The 12,881-nt window shown below is 36.8% G+C and overlaps 1 protein-coding gene across 1 annotated transcript in view; it reads right to left on the bottom strand.

The window, feature by feature from the left end:
- The window catches only part of LOC125491214 (zinc finger protein SNAI2-like), a 52,642-nt gene extending 40,005 nt beyond the window's left edge, over nucleotides 1-12,637 (bottom strand). Inside the window, exon 1 of the mRNA XM_048632670.1 lies at nucleotides 12,516-12,637. The gene's annotated coding sequence lies outside the window, so the exon portion shown is untranslated. The remainder of the gene's footprint in view (nucleotides 1-12,515) is intronic.
- Nucleotides 12,638-12,881: the final 244 nt, after the last annotated feature.

Below are 12,881 nucleotides of genomic sequence, written 5' to 3'. Positions count from 1 at the left end.
AGACCGGAAACAAGCAGGTAAAACAGTAAAACTACTGTGTGTACTGGAAATATATGTACCTTTTATAGTAGGTCGGTCTTTATTTATTTAAAACATTATTACTAAAAGTACACTCACGAGCAAACAAACAGTTCAACTTACAAAATTCCGGCACTAAATGGCCTCAATTTCTTCATACATTCAATAGGAAATTTGACCAAAAATTTTACGTTTTTAGTTGGTAATATTCTGGTGAGCTTTTAAATGTACTTCAATATTGCAGACGGCGTCATTAAGCTAGCATTTTCCGTTGAGGAACTTTATGATTTTCTGACTGGAACTTTTTCATTGCCCGTACATATTTAAAGCTATTTTATACTCATATTATATAAAGATCCGTTGAGCTAGTAAATATTTTATAACTTTATTGAAAATAGTGCAATTCAAAACAAATTCTAATCATGGCAATTGAGAACCTCCTCTTTTTTCGAAGTTGTTTAAAAAACAGCACCATGTTGGCTGCATCAGGATTACTGCAATCCATTAGGTCGGTAAAACATAAAAACAAAACAAATTACATAAAAGAATAACGTAAGTAGACATCCACCCGTTGCCTGGCTTAGCGGACCAATTTCATGAAAGCTTTTAAAAGCTCTTATTATATCCGTTTCAATTGATGCCTGAACAGATTATTGGCTTGTGGTTAGGTGCTTTATCATAATTATCCATATTGTTTGTATGTGGCTTTATCTTGTATCACGTAAGTAATTGAAAATGTTCTACCATTTTATCCTATAAGTACTATGGATAACACACACATCTTTACGCACAGTTATTATTATGCAGGTTTAATAGGTATTATAAAGACAAGTTTCAAGGTGTTGCAAAAGTGGTATAATAAGGCGAGAGGACGTGGAGGAAATTCCACACCGCTGAATTCTGTTCACGAATATAAGCCTGAATCTCAAGTTCATGTTACTACGCTTTGTTTCCCTGACATGTTAAAATTAAACAGAACCCATATCAAGCACTATATATAGTATACCTGATTTATGTTGCTGACAGTACTCAAGTCTGAAGTTAGGATTAGACTGTGCACTATTCCTAATAATAGGTACCAAGTTGCAGCTGACAGCTCCTCACGACTGTATAATATCTAATCTACAGCAGAGTAAATTTCCATCACACATTATTACTCTTAGATTACCAATATACGAACAAGATGAAGTGTCAGTGCAAAATGAACGTCTCGGAAAATAACACCCCACTTCCTCCATGCCGCTCGTTATTTTTAATTAGTTCGGTTAGAAATTTTGAGACTTTATTTATTGGTGCAATAGTTGTCATTAGGTTGAACTTGAAACGACAGTAAACAAAATGAGAACAGTTTTTGTTTTGTTTTTGTACGTGTCACACCTATTCGTATATTGTTAATCTAAGTTATTACTGTATCTCCTTCTCAGTCATGGTATAAGTAACTCGTTAGCTCTCGCGCCAGTGATCCAACGTCGCATCGCCGGGTAATTTCTTCATCTCGAACTGCAGCCTACGGAAGAACGTCCTCAGTGGTGCGTACTTATGTTGTATTTAAAGAACTTGTTTTCTTTCATTAAGCCTGCATATTTTTTGTTTAATATTTCATCTAGATTTTATTTTTTCGATGTACGTTAGATATACGTTTTTTTTTAAGTTACATCATTGGGGCACAGATTACATATTAGTCAAAGTAAATTGGCTGCAATGAACTCCTGATGTCTTGTTAATTTATTTTATTGCTGGTTCGACTAAAATCAATTCAGCTTATAAATATAAATAAATATGCATATGTATGTAAACAAAAAGCTCCAATATCAGCCAGAGATGTACGACTGAGATATGAATGCCTACCTTACCCGTACAACTATACATACCTACATACTTGCCTAAAAACAAATAATGTAAATTTATTGCACAAAATATAGCATGTATTATAGAGAAGGTTAGGTAGATACATAAGTATCTCATAAAACAGCTGAAGAACAGAAGGCCAAAAGAGAATTATTAGGTGCAGATTTGTGCTCGTAGTTACAATACAAACAATACAAAAATATGAGAGAGCACCGGCGATCGATTAGTAATGTTTTTTTTTGTTTTCAGAGGGTGGGCGAGAAGAGTACATTCATTAGGTAATCCGTCGAAAACAGGGCGGTATCGGTATGAAAAATATTTTATCGTACGTATTTCTGTGCCATTTAAAATTGAAGTAAGCGGATTTTCAGACACTAATTTGAAGCTTTTGAATGGTAAAATGGTAGTATATTTATTATCGGTAAAAGCATCGGCATATTTGGATATTATTATTTGAGCTGATGTAAGTAATCGCTTACCATTAAATACCTAAACAAATAAAGAGTTTGGAAACAGCATGACTTAAAGAAAAGGATGCTTACTGAAATCTAATTATTATGTTTCAGAGCGGTATTGCAATATTATTATTTATCGGCACGGCCGTCGGCGTCGTCGGGGCATACGCGATAACAATTACTTAAAAAAGTGTCGTGTGCATGGGTATCAATCAAATCAATTTTTAAATAACATGCACTAGTATGTATTCTAGCTTTATAAGAATAAAACAGCTAAGTATATATCTCCTTAAAGGTAAATACATGCAGGTAACTCGAGCACTCCTTCGCTTCGCTTCAAACAGAAATAAAAATACCGAAGCTGAGTTTTTTTCACTCTCAAATAGCTTTGGCTGACGCCGCGGAATTCTCTTCATCCACAAGATTTCACAGGATATTACGATATAGCATTCTTGTTTGAATTTCTCGGCTGCTATTGGTTGGTGGAAAATTGTATAAAGTTCGGATTTAATAGACTTAGTCGATGCTGGGTGGGTTGCTTCAGAATATACATAATGTGCTATTGTTTCCAGGGTAGCTAAAAGAATACCTCTCAAGGAATCTTTACTTGTCTAATACAATGGAATAAGACACGGGTCTCTATGAATAATATAACATTACTGTACAGTATAATACTCTGAATCTTTGTAAAGAATATTTTGTTAATGTAAATAAGCCCAAGTAAAATATTTCACGTATTTAATGTAACCATAAAAATCGTCAAAGGCAAAGATCATCATTATTTATGATAAAATATCACTCATATTACTCGCGAAATAATATATACTATTAATATTGGGTTGGTTTCCTTAAGGGAAGATCAACTGTCTCAAATCTAGCTTTACTGAATGACTGCATTACTGAACGTATGGATAGGGGAGACCAAGTTGACGTAATCTATACCGACTTCAGTAAAGCTTTTGATCGAATTGACCACGCGCTTCTTTTAAATAAACTTCTAAGACTGGGTATAAGGGGTAACCTCTTTAGGTGGTTTTGCTCATATGTCGATAACAGATCGCAAGCTGTTGTACTCAACGGTTTTATGTCTCCTTGGTCTGGCATTCCTTCTGGCGTTCCGCAAGGGTCCCTTTTAGGGCCCTTATTGTTTATAATTTTTGTAAATGACATAGACTCCTGTTTTCAGCATTCTATGTGTCTATTATTTGCTGACGATTTAAAATTATTTCGCACAGTCAATAACATTGAGCAACAAAATCTTTTACAGGAGGACCTTATCAGATTTGACCACTATTGTCATACTAATAAATTAGATCTAAACATTTCAAAATGCTACACAGTATCTTACACTAGAAAAATCCATATTTACCTATCTAATTACACTCTCAGAGGTTTACACATCCAGAGAAGTAATAACATTCGTGATATAGGAGTTATACATGACTCGAAATTGGTTTTTGATCAACATATAGATGCTATAACTACAAAAGCTTTAAAATCCCTAGGTTTCATCATGAGAGTCTCTAAATCTTTTCGGTCATTGAAATCTCTGAAGGTTCTCTACTGTGCTTACGTAAGAAGTAGTCTGGAATATGCCTCCCAAATTTGGAACCCTCGGTACAAAGATTACGTCTCTAGATTGGAAAAAATTCAGAAAAAATTCATACGGTTTTTAAGATTTAAATTCCACTTGCCAAAGGAATCATATGAAATGTCTTGCAAACGCCTACACTTACTTCCACTTTATATAAGAAGAGAAGCTGCCGATATTTCGTATTTAATCAATATAATTAATGGTAAGACTGATTGCTCAGATCTAGTCGCAAAGCTTAAATTTTATGTCCCTAGTCGCCTACCCCGTCACCATTCCATAATGCAAATTCCACTTGTAAAAACTAATTATAGACAGAATTCATTTTTTATACGTGCGAGTAATTCACTTAATAAAATTTATAACGATTCAGAGTTTGATCCTTTCAGTAAGAAACATAGTAATGTTAATAGATACCTAACAGTTGCTTTTGTGAACAAAATCATTTAAGTCAGTCTAAGTACCTAATTATCATATCTAGTTTTAGTTAACTTAGTTGTTTTTATTAAGTACAGATATTAGTGTTTTAGTATTAGTGTGTGTTACAGCTGGTGTCGTGTAACGCCTAGGTATAATAACTAAGGATTGAGTTCTGGAACCGGTCTCAGCGCTGAATAGCGAAGAAATGGGTTCTAGAATTCAATCCTTACCATTGGAACCATATGTGGGAACTTGTAATTGGCTAGTAGCTGTTTACCTGATATGTTCATATTGTGTTGTAGCTGTAAGTTCTCCAAATATTATAAAATAAAATAAAAATATAATAGTCTTGTTTATTACACAAAAGTGGTAGTGGTTGTAAATGTATATGTTATTATTTAATGTACTATTTATGCATGTTTTTTTTTAAATAAAAAGCACAAATGAAAGCTCTTTTTATAGAATTTAGATAAACAGAAATAAGCATTTATGTTTTAGGTAAGCGTCCATCTATTAGTATCGTAGTATAAGGCAGAGAAATCTGACCCCTCCCAGAAGCATTGTTACTATGAGAGGGGGGTCAGGTTTCTCTGCTCTGCACATAACCGTAGGTATAGAATCGTATAAAACAATATTTTTTTCATAAATGTTTGAAGAACGCGGCCGTCAATGCACATGAATTCGCACTTGTGTGAATTTCTAATAATAATATTGAATTCGATGCTTCTGTTGCGTACGAACGTAGTAAGCGTGAACCTATCGGAGTTTACGCTTACCTAATTTACCTATATTTTGATGGCATATTATATGTATGCCAACAAAATATAAAAGTTTATTAGGTCCAACAATGAGGTATTCTTTGTTATTTGATTTCTGGAATTGAATTCGTACGTCTTGCTAAATAATTTTTAAGGTTGATTTACGCTACATCGTGTCTCGACCGGGCCGCCCGGCTGGGGCACGGTGCATGTAGTTGGGCACGGCCGAGCCACTGTCAGGCATGAAACTTCATACAAAAGTGCCCGGTCGAGACACGGTGTAGCGTGAATCATGCTTTAATCTGTGCTCTTTACTATTATACACTCATGGCTACCAGCTTCTTGTTAGTACTTATATTCCTTGAAAAACATTTTTCCATATTTTACCCAAGTTGCGAGGTTAGCGTCGCTTGGTATACTCTAACTAACTAGTTACGTGTTTATTTAATTCGATTTTCGATCCGAGCGATCAGATCCAAACCTTATCCACTTGATTAAGAAGCCAGTCAGTTACCGTTTTTTAGTTTTAATCCACGGTTTAAATAAATAATAGGATTATCTCCGCTGTACTTAAACTGTAGCCGAAGCTAAGGTTCACAACTATACATGAGGTTAAAAAGTTTGGTAAGACTCCTGTTATAGAAACGTACGTACTTTATTTCTACATAGAAACTTTGTTGGTCACTATGGTCACTAAATTTTTTACTACTTATCAAGCATTTCATAAAGTTGGTATATAAAATAAGTTGAGACTGATTAACCGTGTCACCCTATAAAACCCCTTTTTGCAACACCCTGTAGATGAACCAAAGCTCAGAGATGCCTCGCTAGCAGGCCATGTGCACAAAAACACACATAACTGCTAATAAAACAACCCAATACTACAAACAAAGTTAGATACCTCATGTAAATGGTTTACAAAACCTTTGTCCATTGCTCAATTCGAGTGGCAGTTTACAGTAGAGACAATACATAAGGGAGTCTGAGCAGAACCTCCCCGCCATGTCCGACTTTTGTAAAACTCTTTCGATACAAAACTGAACTTGAATCGTATCTAGAGGGTTACTCTATACTGACGAAAAACGAACGAACGAGAGCTGTCGTGCAATCGGCACGAGGTAGAGTCGGGGCTCGCGCAGTAGCGTTCAGAAACTTCGTTCTTCGTCATATAGAGTGGCCCCCTATATCCAATTCCCCATTGCACTAGCGCAGGGGTGGCCAACCGGTCGATCGCAGTAACCATATTATATATAACTATACTACGCTGTCATTTAAAATTTCAAACATAATACGTAATTGGTATATCGCACAGGGTTGATTAGCAAAAACGATCGACGATCTTTGGTTCAATTAAGTTGGCCACCCCTGCACTAGAGCCTAGGGCCTAGAGACTAGAACAACGGTTCCCATAGTGATTCACTGACTCAGGGGTTCCGTAAAAGCGGTCAAGAGATCCGCGAAAATTAAGAATACCCTTGCATACGTAATGTGCCAACTAGGTCCAACGCCTAAAGAAGTGTTCCGATAAAAGAACGCCTAACAAAATAGGGTACCTTAAGCAAAAAGTATTCGAGAACCGCCGGCCTAGACTAAGTATAGTGAAGTGGTCCAACCAATAGGCGTTGGGGAGCGAGCTGCGAGTCTATTGTTGCTAGTTTTCGAAGCGAGTCAGAAAAATACGAGCTTTGTGTAGGTAAGCAGAAATAGGTCGCAATTTCACTCGTGTTGTTGGAGACGGACCGGGAAATTGTGAAGGTTCTAGTCAACAAAGACATAGACAATGTGTGCCGTAATATAGGAGAGGTTGGTTTATTCCTCCTACCTCACAAGGGAGTAGCCTTCACTATGTCAACTAATGTACCATGTACACACTTTTATACCATGTCAAAATACTGTATTAATTCATAAACTTTTTATTATGACAAGGCAGAAAAAAAATTCAGTACTTGCCGAGATGTTTTTTTTTATGTTTGTCAGTGGCATTCTAACATTTTCATAAAATATCTAAAAAAGTACCGTGCCATATTTTTACATCCTTGGAATAAACTACTTTAAATTTCAAATCTGAAACATTATAAATAGGTAACTATCTAGCGGTAGAGGCTAGCTTTCTTTGTTGCAAGTTTACAGCAAAATATAAAAGATAGCTGCATTTTGTCCCATAACTAGATAAACAATATTGCATTTCCTCTTTGGTAACATTAACTCGCATTGTCGGCAATAGCTTTTACTACGATGACGGTAATATATTCAGAAATATCTCGTTTTTAACGTTAAAGTCGCTTTGACTCGCTGAAATCATGCTATGCATTTATTTTCCTCTACACAAATGTATTTAGGAGAAATAAACTAGGAACTTATATTCCGAATGACATGAATAACATAAGATAAGCAAGTAAGTGAAAACTGATCTAAACACAATGGCAAATACCTACCACATTTTGGCTGTGCCTCATCTCTCCTCCAAATTCATCAAACCAAGATTCGTACACCAGCGATCACATCAAAAAGACAATAGACCCCCCTATTGTCTGTACCGCATTCAACAGCACGGCCCGTCCAGGGGGGTCACTCTATATGACCAAAAACCAAGTTTAGGAGCACTGCTGCGTGAGCCTCGACTCTATCGTTGTATACGTGCCGGTTACACGACAGTTCTAGCATAAAGTAACCCCCCAGTGCTCTGCAAGCGACGCGTAAAGCCATAACGAGGCCCGCCTAGATTGTGCACCTTTGTAATTGACAGCCCTGTAGCCTAAACACGGTATAGACATTATAACTATCGATAGTGGACATAGTGGCACGTAATTGTGTTGGCCCCAAGTCAGGAGGGTCACTGCAGCTTACGAAAAACTAACGAACCATAGATTTCATGTATGTACGCTTAAAATGAAAAGTCAAAGAGTCTAGTTCATTAATGCGGCGCTCCGAAGCTTATAAAAAAAGTTTGTTAGCGGTACCACTGTTGTACTAAACACATCTCTATGTTGCTGCATTAACCGTATCGAAGTACCGATTGCGTAACAGCTCTCATTTGTTCGTTTTCCGTAAGCTAAAGTGACCTCAGTACTAGACAGCAACGTCACGATATTAACTACCCGGGCGATGGTGTGGTCGCTAAACGAGGGTGTGTGGTGTTCTCACCAATTTTCCCTGCACCTGTTTTAGCTGCGCCGAGTTTAATTTGCGGGCCTAGCACCCGTTAAATAGGGAAGCAGTGAATGGTATCGTAGTGGACATGGTAGCGATGTCAAGCACAAGACTGGCAGGCTGATGTGAGAATGTATTATATGGGATTGGTGGAGGCAGCTCATGACCGTCACTACTTTTTCACCATTGCTATTTGACAATCGCGGCATTGACACGTTTCAACTGCTGTTTTACTATTCAATTATGTTTGTGCCTACTACATGAGAAAACGGCATATATTTTGGTCAACTTAAGTGAATGGTATCGTACAGGGACGGTCGGCTGGTCAGCTAGTCGAGCTGGAAGGCTGGCCGGCGCATACTGCCTTCGGCATCGCAACTCGACTGAGTGCATTTGCCTCAAATGTGCAGTGCCATTTATAAATCATATACCAACATACGATAATTAATTGTAAGCTTTTAAATGTATACTTTATGCTATTGCATCGGGGGTACAGTCAGCTGCATAAGTAGCTATAAATTTTTGTACCTTGTCAATCTGAAACCGCCTATCCATTCATTGAAATATTGACGGTTCGTTAGTTTGACAAGGTACAGAAGTGTATAACGACTTATGCAGCTGACCGTACCTCAATAAATACCTACATATAAAGTAAATATCATTTTCCAAGTTCTAAATAATATGTTATGTTTCAATAGTGCTAAAATTAAAGTTCCTTCAGGTACGGTTCTCTTGTATGTTTGTGATGCTCTTCAGCAGAAGTTTCCGAAGTGACCACTCTAACATTTCCCCGGGGCAGGTATTGCGCGCTATTTGTCGTGAAACAAAAGGTCTAGACTGGAGACATATTATGAACAGATGCTTAAATTCTGTGAGTTTATTCCTTTGTAGAATATGCATTTCCCGTCATATGTACGGTAAGTTTATTTCAGTTTCCTTATGGAATACATTTATAGATGAATGAGGGTGGATGAGGATGGTGAAGTTTGATATTAAGTGTGTTGTGTATGTATACTTTTAGGTATATGCTCACCTCTGTATTTATGCTTGTGTTTGTATTATAAAAATAACTTTTAAGTTCTATATGTAGATTGATTAAAATGTTTGTTATGATTTATATTCGTTAACACACTCTCAAGTGTGTGTTCACAAGTTTGTTTTACAAGAAAGATAAAAGGTAAATAAAGGCTTGGAAGAGTCATCGTGGTACTTGAATTTTAGTATTATGATGATGATGATGACGCTTGCAAGCTTCTTGTAAACTGCTGACAGTTCATTCTATGTATTAGGCTATTAGGGGATATAATTATATCATCCTAACCTATTATATTTATCAGCCCAATTTTAAAATTTTAAATAGGCAAATATATGTATTAAGTTCAACAATTGGGACTAACATACACTCTGGCGAAAAGTGGGTGCAGCAATGCACCTCTGCCTACCCCGCAAGGGAGTACATTGGTACAAGGCGTGAGTGCGTGTTTTTTTTTTTCAACAATGGAGAAACGAATCTTTGCATTTACCGAGTTTAATGTCCATTATGCTGTGATTGTGGCCTATGTGCCTATTCCCCGTTTCAGACTTTAATTACTTTCTTCACCTGTATGAGCATTGAGCAGGAATCAAATATTAAAATGCATTTTCATTCTGACCCACCTGTCGCGACCAGGCGCAATTAAATATTGCATAACAATTCAGCCACAAAGCAATTGCATGATATTATGTTTCATCAGCAATCTGCCTAGAGTGCGACAACCGAAACCACTCAAAACCAAAAAAAAATATGTTTGTTGAATTATTATTCTTTGTAATTTTTAACACCAACGTAGTACTTCTTGTTCTTCTTCCTCCGTTTAAGGAGTTAAAGAAAATTAATAATTTACCCGTAGCAAAGTTAGCGTTGTTGGAGTATAGTTGCCTCGCGGTGACAGGCTATCCTCGAATGTAATATTTTGATACACATTTTCATGGAAATAATTCGGCGTAACCACTTTCGGCCGCGTTGTATAAATTTCATCACTTATTTTACTTAATTAATTTGCCGTCCAATTTACAAAATCAAACGTGTATGGTTACATTGAACAAACAACTGAAATCGATGCTGAAGTGTCTGGCTTTATATGCGAAACTGGCCACTTTGGAACTTTGCATTTTTACTCCCAATCATTTTAATTCATCATGTCCACACTGCTGGGTCACGGGTCTCCTTCGGGGAAGGGTTTTCCACCACGTGGACCTAGTGCAGGTTGGTGTACCACAACACAATCAAGCTTAAGTTGTCGGGAAAGTGGTAAACAAGACTGTAAGATGTTTTCAAGAAGCCTGAAGGTTTGGTGTCTGCCACTTATACACCCAATAAGTAAATGCTATCCTAGACCTATTCTATAGAATCAATTATAGAGCTTCCATTATGTTATTGTATTCTTGACGTTTACTTATGTCTGGTAAGTAAAGTTGGTTTTCCTTTGCAGTCGTCAAACATGTATGGGATTTCGAATGTCTAAAAACCAATAATATAATGGAAAGAGTATAGGTATATTTCCTAAAGGTAGATAAACCAAAAGTACTTACCAATTTATTTTATCTCAGATACCTACTGAACTATTATATTATTTATTACCAGATTTTTTTCAACTTGAAATGAGCATTTTTCACTTTAGTATCTGAGATTTTAAAAAATACACTTTACACATGCACTGTTAGTCTTTTGTTTATGGGTTTATTATTGTTCTGCGGAACCTAGGGGATCCGTGAGAGGCCTTCGAGTTTATGAAAAATCTCAAGAATACTGAAATCAAACACGTCGTATAAATAGCTGTATGTTAATATCTATGATAAGAAATCTTTTGAGCACAGAAGAGGTAGGTAGGTATGTATTGTACCTATTTGAATATGAAAATGTATCGAAAAATCTGGTTAAGTATAAGCATCACAATAGGTACTATTTCGGTGCAGTCTAGTGCATTAAAATACGTGATGAAACATTTTTAAGTGTTACTCTTATCACATTTTAGTCATTGCACGGTATGACGCGTGGTTGTCTTGTCTTGTACCAAGAATCATAAACTTTATACCTAAATAACAGTCAGCGAAATTTCATTCTTAGAAATTCAGTAGCGGAGTCAAATATAACAATTGCTTTTTTAAGATAAGCTTCCGTCTATCGCTATCGTACAAACGGATTTTCAAACAGCGTCGGCAATGCCGATGACGTTGATGCACTTGTGTAAATTTCTACACAAAGAATACCTACTTAATGCGATGCGTCCGTTCCGTACGATGCTGCCGAATGGTGGACGCTTACCTTTACGTATAATAATGAGCATTGTATACTTATTATAACATGATTGTTTGTGCAATAATTACCACTGTACATTATGAAGTTAGGACCATAGCTTTGGCGTAGCCATATTTTTAATGGTATAACTAGTGTTTAATAGTTTAAAATATTGAGTGAAAAGTTATGCCTATAACCAATGTATTGGGCTAGATGGTTTCAAGTCGCTCTGTAACACCCGTTAAACCAAAGAGAATTCAATACAGTAATAATATTTTTTTCACGAATTAAAAAGGTTTTTTCGAACTACCTACTAAACAAAATTATTGTGAGGTGCTTAAATGGTAATATGTTAATTTGACCAGCCTTATAAAGCGCAAAAATAACGTAGTAGGTAACGCGTGGTTCTAAATAGATTCTTCTAAAGATATTGTTTGTAAGTAGATACCAAGTTACTTAATGCAAAATTCGAACTTGTATAACTTGTAATTCTTTATTTTTAGACAAAGTTAGTAGGTATTAAATTAATAATGTAAAGATAATTCCTACATCTAAAATAGTTTGTAACTATATAAAATCATATTATAATAAGTCGTGTTCTACAACAAAATTAGAAAGAAAATATGGTGTATGTAACCCTTCAATCGAAAGTGTAACCATTCAGTTTTCTTCACAGTCAACAATTCAAAAAAAAAGCAACATCGGAAAAATAATAAAAAATGTGGAAACGTCAGAAAAAGTTTTAACCTGGTAAAAGCATAAAAGTTTTGAAACTTTTTGAGGCATTCGAAATTTAAATTAAGTATAATAATGATGTTCCTTGGTCTGTGAGCCCACCGTGGGGGTCGCCGCACCGGCTCGGGATCCGGCCGCACACACACACGCACGGACGGCGGCGAGCGCGCGCTTTTCAAACTAGGAACGCGGCCGGCCAACATTTGAGGTTATAACTTTCTAGAAAATTCGCTAGGGCTATTAGTGATTAGTTGGTCACTTACCTGGGTTTTACGGGGCTTCCATATTAGGGTAACAGGTGGCTCTCGCAACAAGTCGGCCTGTAGCCGCCGCAGCCACAGGTGACGTGTGTCTGGTACTGAAGCCAGACTAAAACACGCGGGCTCGCGCGGCGCGACGCAAGCGCCAAAACCCACCCCCCCGCATCGATTTTCGCGCGTATTTACTAATGCAGTGTTCCCCTTCCTTCAATTTTTAGGAGGGTAGCGTCGTGCGGGCTCTGGTCCGCTAGCTGGGCCACTTGCCTCTGCCATTGTATCTATTGGCTCAGACTACTCTTCTGATTCGAATACTTTATCTCTGTTTTACTTACCTTGGTTTTGTTACGAATGCGCTAGCAGGTAGTATGG

The sequence above is a fragment of the Plutella xylostella genome, chromosome Z, assembly GCF_932276165.1.
Source record: "Plutella xylostella chromosome Z, ilPluXylo3.1, whole genome shotgun sequence".
Classification (NCBI taxonomy): Eukaryota; Metazoa; Arthropoda; class Insecta; order Lepidoptera; family Plutellidae; genus Plutella; species Plutella xylostella.
Note: the sequence above shows the minus strand (reverse complement) of the source record. Positions and strands in the feature narration are given on the sequence as shown.